The 18234-nt window shown below is 38.5% G+C and overlaps 1 long non-coding RNA gene across 2 annotated transcripts in view; it reads right to left on the minus strand.

The window, feature by feature from the left end:
* Positions 1-18234, minus strand: part of LOC136794341 (uncharacterized) — a 251596-nt gene that overhangs the window by 45095 nt on the left and 188267 nt on the right. The window lies entirely within an intron of this gene.

The raw sequence follows: 18234 nt of genomic DNA on the forward strand, positions 1-18234 counted from the left end.
CGTATTCTGCCACCCAGTCTGAATGGAGTGTCTTTTTAACCTCCCTCTATTGAAATACACATTCAACTAGGCTATAATGCTTGATTTAATATTGGTAATTTAATGGCACCAACTAGAGTAAAAATGTAAATTACCCTGAGAAGAGCAATTCCTAAACTGCAGCCTTTCCAGAGTTCAAGTCTAAGAGTCATAATGTAATAGCATTATGACCTAAAAGATAAGAATTATCATTAAGCACAATTGGGATTTATCTACATTTCTGTAAGAACAAGATTCTTTAAGAAAGCTTCAAATCCTGAAGGTCAAGAATATCTGGGGAGTCTCACTCTGTAACCTCTCTAACTCCCAGCAGGTGGCAGTGTTGCTCGCTGTTGTGGTCCCCGAGAGGCCAGAAGAGTCTGGAAGTCAGAGCACAGGTGGATGGGTTAGCGCTGGACAGAAGTGCGGGCAACTCTAGCATCAGAGCGAGATGATGAGTGTGATATTGACTTGATGATGTAGGGCATTTTGAATGGGCTTGGAAGGTCCAGTAGGATTTTGGGGGTAGATGAGAATATAGGTCAGGAGAGATTTTAATTTAGATTTTATATTCTCAGATTAATAACTCAGTAAATTGCCTTAAATTTTGAAACTTAATTTTCTTAGGACCAGCTCTAAACTGGCTTCTTTCTCCTGGCTGAAGCACGTAGTGAATCTTATAACCTTAAAAAAGAACCTAAGAGACAATTTTCTTTCCAGGAGGATTAGCTCTACTTCTGACAATTTTCCTATGCCCAGCATCACAAACCATACCTGAATCATAAAGATATTTAACACTCAGAGGAGATACTAATAAGGTCCCTTTAAATATTGAAAATATAATGAAGTCAGGCTTCAGTCCAAATATTCTACCTTTTTCCTTGCATAAATACAGACAGTGTGCAGGACCAAACTGAGTTCTAGATATGAGTCCAATTTTGCTCTGTTGAACTAGCCACTTCTCTGAACCTCTGTTTTTACTTTAGTTTAAGAAACATTACCTATATTACTGATACTAGACAGCCAATAAGAGAAACAGATCATAACTAGATAGACTGTGTAGATATACTACATGCTCTATATATTCCCCTAAAGTTCAAGAAATAACTGATATTGTCACTGTATCACTAAAAGATCTTGTGGGTTAGCAGAGCAAAGGCACTAAATTTTAAGGAACTTAATCCAATGCTCTATTCCACTAAAAAGGCACTGAGCTATCTTGAGCAACTGACTTGCCTCTATAACATCATTTCCTAGTTCACAGTCTGTAAAATCCAAGTGTGTGCCTGTGAAATCTTGGCTGATATCTGGCAAGGGTTACACATTCAGCCCTTCCTTCAATAAGCATTAAGTCCCTAGCAAGTTGGGGAGGGTTTGTTCCCAATACGCCTATGGCTCAAAACACTCTCTTTTTCTCCCTCACTCTTTTGCTCCTCTGGATTGTTTTACATCCTACGTTGGCTCCCTTGGAGGTGAGATTACTGACTTACACCTCAATCTAGTACCCCATTTTTCCTTTAAACTTCTCTTCCACTTTCTGCCCTGTCCTTTCCCATCCTATACAGTGTATTTATTTTTTTGTTGCCACAGTAAATACTTGGGGACAGAGGTAATTTTTACTTATTTGAAGGGACCTGTTTTAGAAGCAGAAATTTAAAAATCTCCAAGTGTATACGTTATGTATTGCTGAGTGACAGATCACCTCCAAAATGTAGTGACTTGCAACAAAATAGTTACTGTCTAACAGTTTCTGTGGGTCATGAACCTCAGCTTGGTTTAGCTGGGCCCTCTCTTTGGGGGCTCTCACGGGCTGCAGTAAAGGTGTGCTGTGATCATCTCAAGTCTCAACTAGGGAAGGATCTGCTTCAAGCTCACTCGTGTGGGGATTGGTACTTTACAGTCCCTCACAGGTTGTTGCATGAAAGCTTCAGCTCCTCGCTGCCTGTTGGCTGGAGGTCACCCTCAGTTCCTTGCCATGCAGGCCTCTTTAAAGGGCAGCTCATAACCTGGCCGTTGGTTTCCATCAGAGAGTGCAAGTGAGAAAGAGTGAGCAGAAGTCACAGTCTCACAACCTAATCTCAGAAGTGATATATTAGCTGTAGTCTCTTCGTTGAAAGCAGGCCCTTTGAGCCAGTTCACACTCAAGGGAAGAGGATTATACAAGGCCATGAATATCAGAAGCTAAGTTTCAGTGGCAACACCTTAGAATTCTGCCCGACACCTGGCATACGCTACGTAATGATTAAAACAAGGAGGTTACAATTCTAACGGGATGCCTGAGAAATTGTATTTAGAAAGAAATTTGCGTATTCCTATATTTTTGTCCACATGTGTATACATTTGTGTGCTTAAGTAGGGAAAAAGCAAGCTGTATTCAGCAGACAGTAGAGAGCACATAACAAACATTCCAAATTGTATACCCTCTACATCTTGTTTTACTTTTTCTTCTACTCTGCAATGAAAATAGAAATCAGCCAGCAAAATCTCCCTTATCAATTAATCCCCGAATCTACAAGCATTTTCTTTTTTTTTTTTTAACATTTTATTGGAGTACAATTGCTTTACAATGGTGTGTTAGTTTCTGCTTTATAACAAAGTGAATCAGTTACACATCTACATATCTCCCCATATCTCCTCCCTCTTGTGTCTCCCTCCCTCCCACCCTCCCTATCCCACCCCTCTAGGTGGTCACAAAGCACCGAGCTGATCTCCCTGTGCTATGTGGCTGCTTCCCACTAGCTATCCACTTGACATTTGGTAGTGTATATACATCCATGCCACTCTCTCACTTCGTCCCAGCTTACCCTTCCTCCTCCCCGTATCCTCAAGTCCATGCTCTAGTAGGTCTGCATCTTTATTCCCTTCTTGCCCCTAGGTTCTTCATGACCTTTTTTCTGTTTTCCTTTAACCTTGACTGATACATTTTGATGAGGTGGAGAGAAGGATTAACTTGTAAAAGATTAAAGAGAAAATGTATATCTGAGGTAGCCAAGGGTCTCAGAAAGATGAGAACATGAACTTCTCTCTCACATTTCCACTTTGTACTTCTACTTTACATATACAAAGATTAGTTTACACTTATAGCCAAATGAAGTGATGGCTAGGAAAGGATAGATTAATTGGGAAATTCATGAATTGCATTTTGTTTTATCATCCAATGCATCAATATTTGTGACACTACTTAATCATTCAATGTGATAAACCATATTAACAAACTGAAGGATAAAAATCATATTATCATCTCAATAGATGCAGAAAACGTTTTCAAAAAATTTCAATGCCAATTTATGATAAAAACCCTCTAGAAAGCAGGCATAGAGGGAACTTACCTCAACATAGTAAAGGCCATATATGACAAACCCACAGTCAACATTGTTCTAAATGGTGAAAAACTGAAATTATTTCCGCTAAGATAAGGGACAAGACAAGGTTGTGCACTCTCACCACTATTATTCAACATAGTTTGGGAAGGTTCAGCCACAGCAATCAGAGAAGAAAAAGAAATAAAAGGAATCCAAATCAGCAAAGAAGTAAAGCTGTCACTGTTTGCAGATGACATGACACTATATATAGAGAATATTAAAGATGCTACCAGAAAACTACTAGAGCTAATCAATGAATTTGGTAAAGTAGCAGGATAAAAATTAATGCACAGAAATCTCTGGCATTCCTATACACTAATGATGAAACATCTGAAAGAGAAATTAAGGAAGCACTCCCATTTACCATTGCAACCAAAAGAATAAAATATCTAGGAATAAACCTACTTAAGGAGACAAAAGACCTGTATGCAGAACACTATAAGACACTGATAAAGAAATTAAAGATGATACAAAAGATGGAGAGATATACCATGTTCTTGGATTGGAAGAATCAACATTGTGAAAATGACTATACCACCCAAAGCAATCTACAGATTCAATGCAATCCCTATCAAACTACCAGTGGCATTTTTCACAGAAAACTAGAACAAAAAATCTCACAATCTGTATGGAAACACAAAAGACCCCAAAAGGACAAAGCAATCTTGAGAAAGAAAAACGGAGCTAGAGAAAGCAGGATTCCTGACTTCGGATTATACTACAAAGCTATAGTAGTCAAGACAGTATGGTACTGGCACGAAAACACAAATATAGATCAGTGGAACAGGATAGAAAGCCAAGAGATAAACCCATGCACATATGGTCACTTTATTTTTTATAAAGGAGGCAAGAATATACAATAGAGAAAAGACAGCCTCTTCAGTAAGTGGTGCTGGGAAAACTGGACAGCTACATATAAAAGAATGAAATTAGAACACTCCCTAACACCATACACAAAAATAAACTCAAAATGGATTAAAGACCTAAATGTAAGGCCAGACACTACAAAACTCTTAGAGGAAAACATAGGCAGAGCACTCTATGACATAAATCACTGCAAGATCCTTTTTGACCTGCCTCCTAGAGAAATGGAAGTAAAAACAAAAATAAACAAATGGGACCTATGAAACTGAAAAGCTTTTGCACAGCAAAGGAAACCATAAATAAGACAAAAAGACAACCCTCAGAATGGGAGGGAGAAAATATTTGCAAATGAAGCAACTGACAAAGGATTCATCTCCGAAATTTACAAGCAGCTCATGCAGCTCAATAAGAAACAAACAACCCAATCCAAAAATGGGCAGAAGACCTAAATAGACATTTCTCCAAAGAAGATAAACAGATTGCCAACAAACACATGAAAGAATGCTCAACATCATTAATCATTAGAGAAATGCAAATCAAAACTACACAAAACTACACAAAACTCCACACCCTCTCACCAGTCAGAATGGCCATCACCAAAAATCTAGAAACAATAAATGCTGGAGAGGGTGTGGAGAAAAGGGAACCCTCTTGCACTGTTGGTGGGAATGTAAAGTGATACAGCCACTATGGAGAACAGTATGGAGGTTCCTTAAAAAACTAAAAATAGAATTACCATATGACCCAGCAATCCCACTACTGGGCATATACCCTGAGAAAACCATAATTCAGAAAGAGTCATGTACCCCAATGTTCATTGCAGCTCTGTTTACAATAGCCAGGACATTGAAGCAACCTAAGTGTCCATCAACAGATGAATAGATAAAGAAGATGTGGCACATATATACAATGGAATATTACTCAGCCATAAAAAGAAATGAAATTGAGTTATTTGTAGTGAGGTGGATGGACCTAGAGTCTGTCATACAGAGTGAAGTAAGTCAGAAGGAGAAAAACAAATAGCATATGCTAACACATATATATAGAATCTAAAAAAAAAAAAGGTTCTGTAGACCCTAGTGGCAGGACAGGAATAAAGACACAGACATAGAGAATGGACTTGAGGACACAGGGAGGGGGAAGGGTGAGCTGGGATGAAGTGAGAGAGTGGCATGGACTTATATATACTACCAAATGTAAAATAGATAGCTAATGGGAAGAGGCTGCATAGCACAGGGAGTTCAGCTTGGTGCTTTGTGTCCACCTAGAGGGGTGGGATAGGGAGGGTGGGATGGAGACTCAAGGGGGAGGAGACATGGTGATATATGTATATGTATAGCTGATTCACTTTGTTATAAAGCAGAAACTAACACACCATTGTAAAGCAATTATACTCCAATAAAGACATTAAAAAGAAAATTTGTGACACTGCTTAGAACACTTATATTATCCTACCCAGTCATAACATAAAAACACTGAGCATAAAAAAATGTATAATAGAAATTTTGCCAAACTTATTCTCAGTTTGCTATTGAGTTGTATAAGTTTTATATATATTTTAGATATTAACCCCTTATCAGATATATGGTTTGCAAATATTTTCTCTCATTCTGTAGGCTGCCTTTTCATTTTTTTGATTTTTTCCTTTGCTGTGCAGAAGCTCTCTAGTTTCGTGTAGTCCCACTTGTTTATTTTAGCTTCTGTTGCCTGTGCTTTTGAGGTCTTATCCAAGACATCATTGCCAAGACCAATGTCAAGGAGATTACCCCCAATCATTTCTTCCAGGAGTTTTATTGTTTCAGGTCTTACATTTAAGTCTTTAATCCATTTCAAGTTAATTTTTGTGAGTAGTATAAGATAGGGGTCTAGTTTCATTCTTTTGCATGTGAATATCCAGTTTTCCTAGCATGATTTATTGAAGAGATTATTCTTTCCCTATTGTGTGTTCTTGCTGCCCTTGCCAAAAATTAGTTGCCCATACATCCATGGGTTTATTTCTAGACTCTTTGTTCTATTTCATTAGTCTATGTGTCTGTTTTTATGCCAAAACTATACTGTTTTGATTGCTATAGCTTTGTAATATAGTTTGAAATTAGGAAGCATAATACCTCCAGCTTTACTTTTCTTTCTCAAGAGTGCTTTGGCTAATTGGTGTCTTTTGTGGTCTGACACAAATTTTAGGTTTATTTGTTCTATTTTTGTGAAAAATGCCATCGGGATTTTGATAGAGATTTTGTAGATTGCTTTAGGTAGTATCGACATTTTAACATTAATTCTTTCAATCTATGGGCACAGAATATCTTTCCATTTATTTGAGCCTTTTTTACTTACTTTCATCAATGTCCTATAGCTTTCAGTGTATAGGTCTTTCACCTCCTTGGTTAAATTTACTCCCAAGTATTTTATTATCTTTGATGCTGCTATAAATGGTATAATTTGTCAATATTAATACAGACATTTCAGCTTTCTTATGCTTAGTGTTTCATGATATATCTTGTTTTCCATCCTTTTATTTTTAACCTATGTCTTTATATTTGAAGAGAATCTCTTAAGAACAACATATAGTTGGATATTGTTTCTCTGCTTTTTAACTGGTTGTCTAGTATTTCTACATTTAATATGATAATTGATATGCTTAGGTTTAAGTCTACCATCTTACTATTTGTTTTCTATTGCCCTATCTATCATTTTTCCTTTTCCATATTTTTCTTTTTAAAAATTTTTTTAATTAATTAATTTTTGGCTGTGTTGGGTCTTTGTTGCTGCGCATAGGCTTTCTCTAGTTGCGGCGAGTGGGGGCTACTCTTCATTGTGGTGCACAGGCTTCTCATAGCAGTGGCTTCTCTGTTGTAGAGCATGGGCTCTAGGCGTGTGGGCTTCAGTAGTTGTGGCATGCAGGCTCAGTACTTGTGGCGCACAGGCTTAGTTGCTCCGCAGCATGTGGGAGCTTCCCAGACCAGGGCTCGAACCCATGTCCCCTGCATTGGCATGTGGATTCTTAACCACTGTGCCACCAAGGAAGGCCTCCTGTCTTTTTTTTTATTGAGCATTTCTTAGTATTACATTTTAATCTCCTCTTTTGGCATATAATCTCACTGTTTTATTTCTTTAATGGGTACTTTGGGGATTACAATATGCATCCTTAACCTATTACAGTACACCTGGAATTGATAGAATAACACTTCATATAGAACGTAAAAACCATATATAAATGTACTTCCATTTCCCTCTCCCATCTTTTGTGCTATTTGTCATGTATCTTACTTCTACACATTACAAACTCCACAACACATTATCACTCATGTTTCAAATAATTCGTTTCTTTTTAAAGAAGTTAAGGAAGTAGAAAAATGTTTAGTGTTCTTTATCCATTCATGTAGATTTGAGCTTCTATCTGGTATAATTTCCCTTTAACCTGAATAAGTTTATTTAACATTTCTTGTAGTGCAGGTCATCACTTTGGTTATCTGAAAATATCTTCACTGGAGTTAAGTTTTCATGAAAATTTTTGCTTGCTTTAAATTCTAAATCCATAGTTTATTCCTTATTTAGCATTTAAAAACTGCCATTCCATTGTTTTCTGGCTTGTATTGTTTCTGATGAGAATGCAGTGGTTATTCTATTGTTACTTTCCTGTATGTAATACGTCTTTTTCTTCAGAATGTTTTGAATTTTTAATTTGGTTTAAAGCAATTGTACTACAATATGCCTATAGGTGGTTTTCTTTCTGTTTATCCTGTTTGTGGCTCATTCCTCCATCATGGTCAGAATGGGAAGTTGAGATTTTCAAAACTAAGTTTTAAAATGTTCAGTTTTTGCTGAAGAATGAATAGATGTCCTCAAAGACACTAGTTATTTGGTGATGGACAATGTTCTCTGTGTTTTTTATTTTTTATTAAATTTGGGGATTTCTTTTACTATTATTTCTTTTAACATATTTTTTTTTCTTGCCAAAAGTTCTCTTCTACCTCTGGGACTTCTATTCCACAAATATTAGATGACTTTACAATACCCTGCAGGTCACTGAAGCTCCATCCTTTTTTTTTTTTTTTTTTCAGCCAATCTTTCTTTATTGTGTGTATTTCAGCTTGCAAAGTTTCTATTTAACCTGTCTTCAAAATCTTTTCTTTTGTAGTATCCAATCTGCTGTTTCGCCCAATTCAGCAAATATCTTTAAATTTCAGATATTTTTCAGTTCTACAATTTTCATTTGCTTTCCTGGCTCTCTTTTAGTTTCCATTTATTTACTGAGATCCCACATCTGTTTACTCATTTATTTATCTTTGCCTTTAGATTTTTGGCCATTTTTTAAATAGTTGCCTGAAGTCCTTGTCTGCTAATTCCGACACGTCTGTCATCTCTGGGTCTGTTTCTACTGCTTTCTCTCCCTCCAATTTTGGTCATATTTTTCTGATTCTTCACATGCCTACTAATTTGTTCAGTTTCATGCTGGACAGTAGAATGCTATATTGTTGAGATTCTGGATTTGTCTTCCTGTAAAGAATGTTGGGTTTTATTCTGGCACAGAGTTAATTTACTGACAGCTCAGCATGTTTCTCCTGAGGCTTGGGTTTAAGCTTTGTTAGAGTGGGGCTGGCGTATCCCTATGCTAGGGTTGGAGGAGTCCTGCTAAACCATGACTCTTCTGGGGCCTCAGCCCTGGCTTGCTGGCATTCATTCCATTGTCTCCCAGCACTATGTATTCTGAGATTTCCATTCATCTCACAGTCCCAAAGTAGCCACTCCTTCCTAGGCCTCTCTGAGTTTGACCAAGTGTACGCACAGGTACTCAGTCAAAGATCCAAGAGGACGGCGATGCAGATTTCTGGGGCGCTTCTCTTCTAAGCGCCCTTATTTCTGGCGCCCTGAGATGCAAATCCCAGCTGCTTCAGTGGTCCCAAACTTCAAAATCTCTGTGTCGTATGGATGGATGGCAAGACTGCTGCTTTCTGTTCAGGCTCTGTTTCCGTGGGCCACAATTTGGAAATCGCATTCAGTAAACTAGAGTGAATTTGATATTCACATGGACTTCGTGTCTCTCGAGGATCACAGCCCTGAGCTGTCTGTTAACCAAGGCCTGAGAAGAGCGGCTTCATGAGTTTTGTTTGTTTGTTTGTGCATTTGTTTTCTAGTTGCAAAGTGGTTAATCATAGGAGAGTAAGTCTAATACCTATTCCTTCGATCATGCCTAGAGCTGGAAGTCAGGATTTTCAGAATTCAGTTCATTTCTTGCTCAGTAAATGATTGAATACCCTTCAAGACATTAGTTAATTGGTGACTGGAAAATACCCTCTAATCACAACAACACATATTTATTGAGCAGTCTCTACTACCAGGCCTTATACTAAATGCTTTACGTACGTTTTCTCAAACTTGCCAATAAATCCAGAGTCCTTCTTGTGGATCTATCACCCTTTGGATTATCCTCATCTGCATCACCTGAGAGGGCTCAGTTTCTTGCCCTGCCTCTAATTTGTGCAAGGGAAGAGTACACCCCTGCCCTTTTAAAAGCTCCATAAGCAGCACACTTCACTCAAACCCCAGAGCCTTCTCAGGTGTCCACCCTGGCGTTCAATGGGGGTTGGGAAATGGATTTTCTTCTGGGCGCCCCTGGACCTAGCTATGCTCAGGAGTTCTATTATTGTAAGAGAAAGGAGGAGAAGAGATATTAGATCCAGTTAGCAATCTCCACCATAACACTCTTGCTGATTAATGGATATAAATCTTAGTCTACACGCTCAGTAAAATATCACACTTTGCTCTTTATTTAAATGAGCCGCCAAGCCTCCATTTGGTGGGGCTTGTGGAACGTTCAACCTCACTCCTTTTTAGCGTACACTTACTTCCCTGACTGGGTTTGCACCAAGTGTTTGGGGATCTCATATAATGCCAGACCTTGGGGGTACCCCTCCCGTTGTCAGCCCTGAGACCATACTGGTTTCTGCAGAAACTGATGCCCTAGCCTGTAAGGATGGTTCAGTCTGATGCTCTGTTGTGCTGTTCCTTGCCTCCCCTGGCACACAGTATCCAGTGGAGCTGGAGCCCCAAACCAGGATCCAGCATCTCCAGTGCAACACATGCCATTTATTCTGTACTGCTCTCAAACCCTCGGCCCCAGTCTGGTCTCCAATCTGGGAGAGGAACTTCTTTTTAACCTAGGAAAAAAACGCTCTTCTCTCTCTCATGTCCTAAGAGGCACCTGCCTCGAACCTTATCCTCTCAGTGGATTTAAGATTTTGAAAACAAAATCCAAGAAGCCACCCTCAAACCTTCCTCAAGTCAAGGAAGAGGTAAACCTTTTGTCTACCTGAATAGGGAATGAGAAAAGGGAAACTTAATGGGTGAAAACATGAATTCATAACTGAAATAAAAATTCCACTAGAGTGATTTTCCTAAAACTGACTCAGATCCTGTCCTTTCAGTGATTATAATTCTCCATTGTCTCCCCGCCCCATCTCCCCACCCCCTGACATGCTGGCAAACATTCTAATCCCCCTTCACTCAATACTATAACGCAGCAGGGAGACATGCCTCTTACAATTCAGATTCAACAAACACACTTATAGACTTGTCTCATGCCCAGGTTAAAACTTCTCTATTTTGCCTTGACACATTTTTGAGCCTTTCATGCTTTCCATTCCTTCAGTTTGCTATCTCCTATACAGACCGCTTGCCAACGTTTCGTCATGAAAATTCCTGCCCATTCTTCAAGACTAGCTACAACGCTGTTTCCTCTAGAAAGCTTCCCTTAGTATCCCAGGCACCTTGGTGGACTTCTTGGGTACCTGAGCCTCTACAGTGACCTCACGGACAATGGAAGGCACTCAGTAATGGAGACCCTCCACCATCCTTTGGTCTAAAATTCACCTAGAACACACCTTGTTAAATGTCTGTTTTATGTACCAGACTGTGATTCCTTCCAGGGCAAGATGATATCTTATTCACCGATGTATGATGTATACTTGCCTAACAATATACATGGCACAAGAAATGTGCTCAGAGATGCTCTGTTCGATTCTAGGGTTGCCAACAAATTACCACAGGCTGGGTACAACAGAAATTTATTATCTAACAGTTCTGGAGGCCAGAAGTCTGAAATCAAGGCACACCCCATGAAGGCTCTAGGGGAGAATCCTTGCTTGTCTCTTTGAGCTTCTGGTGGCCCCTGGAGTTCCCTGTCTTATGTCTGCATCACTCTAATCTCTGCCTCCATCTTCACATGGCCTTCTCCTCTTCTCCCTCTCTGTGTCTTCTCTTCTGTCTTTTATAAGGACCTTGTCATTGGATTTAGGGTCTACCTGCATAATGTAGGATGATCCCTTCTCAAGATCCTTAGCTTAATCACATCTGCAAATATCTTTTTTCCAAATAAGGCTACATCCACATGTTCTGGGTGGACCTATCTCTTGGGGGAGGGGACCCAATTCAACCCACTAAAAATGCTTTTTAAATGAATGAGTAAATGAATGAAAGGGGGAAAAAATGAACTCTATGTAAACATGTGTTTGCATGCACAAAATATGAAGATAAGAAATATTGCTTTGTTTTTACATCTTTGTTACCTTGTCTACTTGTAAGCTCACTTTGTAGATAATACCTTGTGCTTGTTGCCCTATGAATGTTGATAGAATTCTGTTATGTTAATAATACAGCAGTTCGAAAATTATTTTTAAAAATTGTTCAAAAGTTAAGTCAAATAGCACAATTAGAAAAGCTATGCAAGCATTCTAACGATACTGCTTTTTTTTCTCTGACATGACTTTCTCTTTTCTGAAAAAAACATGTTTTAAAAACCTGTTTCATATGTGGCTTTTTTTTTCTCTCCAAGAGTAAGACATAAATTGGGAGGTTACCACAATAGAACAAGGGTTTTCAAATGGGCATGTCTACATATAGTCACCTTACTCTTGGTCCCTCAAAACAAAGGCTGCTTTAAGAAATACGATTTGTGAGATTGACAGCTGCTGCTTCTTGTGGAGAGTTATATTTGTCTATTTTCACAAACAGAACAGGTTGGGAAGTTACAGACCTAGAAAAAGATAATAAAAAGATCCAGATTTATTTTGTGTTTGGTTTTAATATAGTCATTTTCTCTTTCCACTTCCAATGACTGCAGGATTTAATTTGAGTAATGCCACAAGAATGTGTTTTCAAGGATAAAAAATGTTCAAATAGCCACCTCCCTGTTCCTCACTTAAAAAAAGAATAATTTGCTGTAATATATATTGAAAGACTTTTGAGATGTTTTCTTCTTTTTGCTGGCATTTGTATTTTCTTACTTAAATAAGTAAATACAACTATATTAAAATTTAAATATAGTTCTCAAAGAGGTCTCTTAGCAAAATACAATTACTATTTTGATGTATTTCAAACAATAGCACTACCAAATTCTGTTACAAAAAATAGTAAATACTTAATGTGTTTAACTTCCTGTTGTCTGTCTCTCTCTCTATATATATTTATATATAGAAGAAATATATATATATATATATTTGTTTTTTTCAGTATCATCATCTCCTGAGAATGCATATTGAATTTTTTTTCTGAGAAGCTCATGGATCTTTATAAATAACAAATTGGAAACATGGGGCACCTAACTCCAAGCCTTTACTTTGGGGAAACATGGGCAGCTGAGGCGTTAAAACACTACAGTCAATTCTTAAGAAGACAACAGACTGGGGAAAGGAGATATATATAATTACCCTAGGCATACTCCCTCTATTCAGTTCTGAGCAGGATTGATGGGCCCCAAGTCTCTCCTTCCCTGTATCCCTTAAAATTTATGCAAGGTCCCTTTATAATGGTCCCTTTTTATATATCTCTTCTTCCTTTATCTTCAAGTCTGTCCTGATTCTTCCATTAAACCCAAGACTTAGAACTGGTCTGCTGCCACTTCTTCCCCTAGTGCCTCATGGCAGACATCACTAATCGATCATGATACTCTTTATTGCTTAGCCTAAATTTGGTCTCAAGCACAAGGCTTTAGACAACCACCTGCTTGCTCAGAAATTATACAAAAGAAAAAAATTTGGCCATTCTTGCCCTAATTCATAAGAATTCCTTCCCCAAGACGGCTGTATCATGCTTCCTGCTACCATAAGGGTCCTGCTGAGAACCACAGTGCCACCACCTGTCTGGCTTTGAGTAGTGCCTGCTGCTTAGATTTCCCTGTACCCTGGCTGCTTGCAGGATTGGAGTCCCTGGTATAGAGGCCTGCTTGGATTGAATCTGAGATTACCACCCCTTGTAACTACTGTATCCTGGATTCCACTGTCAGGGTAAGCTTCCGAATCTGCGTGCCTTTTCACTGCCCCTGGAATCCCTCTTTCAGGCTTCTGCTATATTCCCGTTGACTGGGATTCCTGAGATCCAGACACATTTTCTTCCAAGAGGATCCCTGTGAGAAAACCCCCAAACGAGTCTCAGTTGCTTTATCTACCATATGTGTTTTTGTTGGGATTAAATGCAATAAATCTTATGAGGCACTTATGGTTGCTAGTCCATAATAGGCACCCAATAAATATTAGCCACTATAAGTTCTTTTGTCATCATAATCGTCATTACCTCTTTTAGGGTCTCCACATCAATTCCAGAAAGCCTTCTTGTAGAACAGTTAGGAACAGGCTTCAAGTCTCAGAGACCCTCTGGCCACAAATGGACGTAGGGACAATCATACGTAACAAATATTCAAATTGGAGCCCAGAGCAAATTAACCAGACTTGCCATTTACCGAGCTCCTTATACGTGCCCAGCACTTTCCACATACCATCTTACTTAACCCGCACACAACCCAATTGGGTGGGAATTATAACTCCCATTTTATGGATGAGAAAGTGGAGGGTTGGAGAATCCAATGCCCAACAAAAACAATAGATAGTGAAACTGAAAGCAAACCCAGCCCTTCTCAATTCAAAACCCATTCTTGGGCTTCCCTGGTGGCGCAGTGGTTGAGAGTCCACCTGCCGATGCAGGGGACACGGGTTCGTGCCCCGGTCCGGGAGGATCCCACATGCCGCGGAGCGGCTGGGCCCGTGAGCCACAACTACTGAGCCTGCGCGTCCGGAGCCTGTGCTCCGCAACAGGAGAGGCCACAGCAGTGAGAGGCCCCCGTACCGCAAAAAAAAACCCAAAAAAACCCCCATTCTTTTGTCTTGAATGTATTCTCTGCAAACAGCCTGTGTCCTAGAAACAGAGTTTAATTTCTGATTCCAACTAATCAGGTTTTATCTTGTAGCTTTTATATTTCCTGCTCAGCCTTACATGAGGTAATTCCTGAAACTTTCCTCTCACAACCTGCCTTTTGATTTCTTTCTTCTTTTCTAACCAGTCAGCCAGACTTCTAGGTCTGACTGTTCTTAGCCACTCTAGCTCCACTGTTTGACATGATCATACTTAAAGGGCCAAATCAGGTTTAAATCGTCCATTTTGTCTTAGACTAGTCCAGCCCACATTCAAGCTATTTTACTCTCTCCTTCCAATATCTTTCACCCTCCTAGTACTCTGCATCCATTGCTACACAATTATTATTCTTAATTATTCCCTAATTATTTCAAGTACTCATTTATTCATTCATTCATCTATTCAACTACTGGGTTTGAGTACATGTTATAAACCAGGCACTGAGTTAGACAATGGGTATGGAGGTATGTAGAAAACAAGCTATTTGAAATGCTTTAGGGTAATTTTAGTGGGGCAAATAAGAAATACACACAAGTATCTATGATACTATGTTGAATAAGAAAAATACAGTGAGAAATAGAGCTAAAAGAATTCAGACAAGGAAAGAATTATTTCTACCTAGAAGGGAGTAAGGAAAAGACAATGATTTCGCTGAACTGAGGAAGAAGACAGGAGGTGTTGAGAGAAGGGGGTTTCTAACTGGCAGGCGCTGTCTGAACACAGGCACGGAGCTCAGAGCTCGGAGCTTGGTAAGGGACTGTCACAAAGTAGTGGGTAGCCACGGTTTGCCCGGACTTTAGAGTATATCAAAGAGAATTGTGGGAATCAGGCACATGGCGGAGGCCCCTAAATACTGTGGGAGTGCGTAATGATGTCATTGGATAGGTAAGAGAGGGATCATAGGAGATTCTGAAATGATATAAGAACTGTGTTTTGCATCCCTCCCCCCAGTTACACAGGAAATCCGTTGAAATTTAAATCGTGTTTCTATACTTCTTTCACATTTCCTCAGAACTCAGTACAAACCTGGACACAAAAGAGTATTTAATAGATAGCCAAATGACTGATAAGAAGTAAATTATATATGATACTTATGTTATATATTTTGCTATTTATCAATTTCCATTGGAATTAGAATTTTTTAATTGCAAAGTATAGAGTTTAATTAGATAGCATGATAGTGAAGGAAAATAGCCCTTTGCCTCCGAATCAGTACTGATCTAAAGATACTTCAGGTGTTAATTTCATCTTCAAAAATATTTGTTAGAAGAGAATCTCTAGATGAACCATATATAAAATGTGACTTTAATATTTATTTAGTTTCTATTATGAATTTTAAAATTTTGTTCACAGAAATATTTTCCTTGAATCTTATCAAGAAACTGGGAAATGTATTATTTTGTAAGAATTAATATTTTTTTATACAATTTTGAAAGTTTACTTTCCATTTAGTTATTACAAAATATCGGCTCTATTCCCCGTGTTGTACAGCACATCCTTGAGCCCATCTTACACCCAATAGTTTGTACCTCCCACTCCCCCCCCACGTTGCCCTTCCCCCCAACTGGTAGCCACTAGTTTGTCCTCTATATCTGTGAGTCTGCTTCTTTTTTGTTATATTCACTAGTTCGTTGTATGTTTTAGATTCCACATATAAGTGATATTATATAATATTTGTCTTTACCTGACTTATTTCACTTAGGGTAATGCCCTCCAAGTTCATCCATGTTGCTGCAAATGGTAAAAGTTCATTCTTTTTTATGGCTGAGTAGTAGTCCATTGTATATGCATACCACTTCTTCTTTATCCATTCATCTGCTGTTGTTTTTTTTAACATCTTTATTGAAGTATAATTGCTTTACAATGGTGTGTTAGTTTCTGCTTTATAACAAAGTGAATCAGTTATACATATACATATATCCCCATATCTCTTCCCTCTTGTGTCTCCCTCCCTCCCACCCCTCTAGGTGGTCACAAAGCACCGAGCTGATCTCCCTGTGCTATGTGGCTACTTCCCACTAGCTATCTGTTTTACATTTGGTAGTGTATATATGTCCATGCCACTCTCTCACTTTGTGCCAGCTTACACTTCCCCCTCCCCAGGTCCTCAAGTCCACTCTCCAGTAGGTCTGCGGCTTTATTCCCTTCTTGCCACTAGGTTCTTCATGACCATTTTTGTTTTTTGTTTTTTAGATTCCATATATATGTGTTAGCATACAGCATTTGTTTTTCTCTTTCTGACTTACTTCACTCTGTATGACAGACTCTAGGTCCATCCACCTCACTACAAACAACTCAATTTCATTTCTTTTTATGGCTGAGTAATATTCCACTGTATATATGTGCCACATCTTCTTTATCCATTCATCTGTTGATGGACACTTAGGTTGCTTCCATGTCCTGGCTATTGTAAATAGAGCTGCAATGAACATTGTGGTACATGACTCTTTTTGAATTATGGTTTTCTCAGGGTATATGCCCAGTAGTGGAATTGCTGGGTCATATGGTAGTTCTATTTGTAGTTTTTTAAGGAACCTCCAAACTGTTCTCCATAGTGGCTGTAGCAATTTATATTCCCACCAACAGTGCAAGAGGGTTCCATTTTCTCCACACCCTTTCCAGCATTTACAGTTTCTAGATTTTTTGATGATGGCCATTCTGACTGGTGTGAGGTGATATCTCATTGTAGTTTTGATTTGCATTTCTCTAATGATTAATGATGTTGAGCATCCTTTCATGTGTTTGTTGGCAATCTGTATGTCTTCTTTGGAGAAATGTCTATTTAGGTCTTCTGCCCATTTTTGGATTGGGTTGTTTGTTTCTTTCTTATTGAGCTGCATGAGCTGCTTTGTAAATTTTGGAGATGAATCCTTTGTCAGTTGCTCAATTTGCAAATATTTTCTCCCATTCTGAGGGTTGTCTTTTGGTCTTGTTTATGGTTTCCTTTGCTGTGCAAAAGCTTTTAAGTTTCATTAGGTCCCATTTGTTTATTTTGGTTTTTATTTCCATTTTTCTAGGAGGTGGGTCAAAAAGGATCTTGCTGTGATTTATGTTATACAGTGTTCTGCCTATGTTTTCCTCTAAGAGTTTGATAGTGTCTGGCCTTACATTTAGGTCTTTAATCCATTTTAAGTTTATTTTTGTGTATTGTGTTAGGGAGAGTTCTCATTTCATTCTTTTACATGTAGCTGTCCAGTTTACCCAGCACCACTTATTGAAGAGGCTGTCTTTTCTCCACTGTATATTCTTGCCTCCTTTATCAAAGATAAGTTGACCATATGTGCATGGGTTTTTCTCTGGACTTTCTATCCTGTTCCATTGATCTATATTTGTGTTTTTGTGCCAGTACCATACTGTCTTGATTACTGTAGCTTTGTAGTATAGTCTGAAGTCAGGGAGCCTGATTTGTCCAGCTCTGTTTTTCTTTCTCAAGATTGCTTTGGCTATTCGGGGTCTTTTGTGTTTCCATACAAATTGTGAAATTTTTTGTTCTAGTTTTCTGTGAAAAATGCCACTGGTAGTTTGATAGGGATTGCATTGAATCTGTAGATTGCTTTGGATAATATAGTTATTTTCACAATGTTGATTCTTCCAATCCAAGAACATGATATATCTCTCCATCTGTTTGTATCATCTTTAATTTCTTTAATCAGTGTCTTATAATTTTCTGCATACAGGTCTTTTGTCTCCTTAGGTAGGTTTATTCCTAGATATTTTATTCTTTTTGTTGCAATGGTAAATGGGAGTGTTTTCATTCATCTGTTGATGGACACTTAGGTTGTTTCCATATCTTGGCAATTGTAAATAACAT

The sequence above is a fragment of the Kogia breviceps genome, chromosome 6, assembly GCF_026419965.1.
Source record: "Kogia breviceps isolate mKogBre1 chromosome 6, mKogBre1 haplotype 1, whole genome shotgun sequence".
Classification (NCBI taxonomy): Eukaryota; Metazoa; Chordata; class Mammalia; order Artiodactyla; family Physeteridae; genus Kogia; species Kogia breviceps.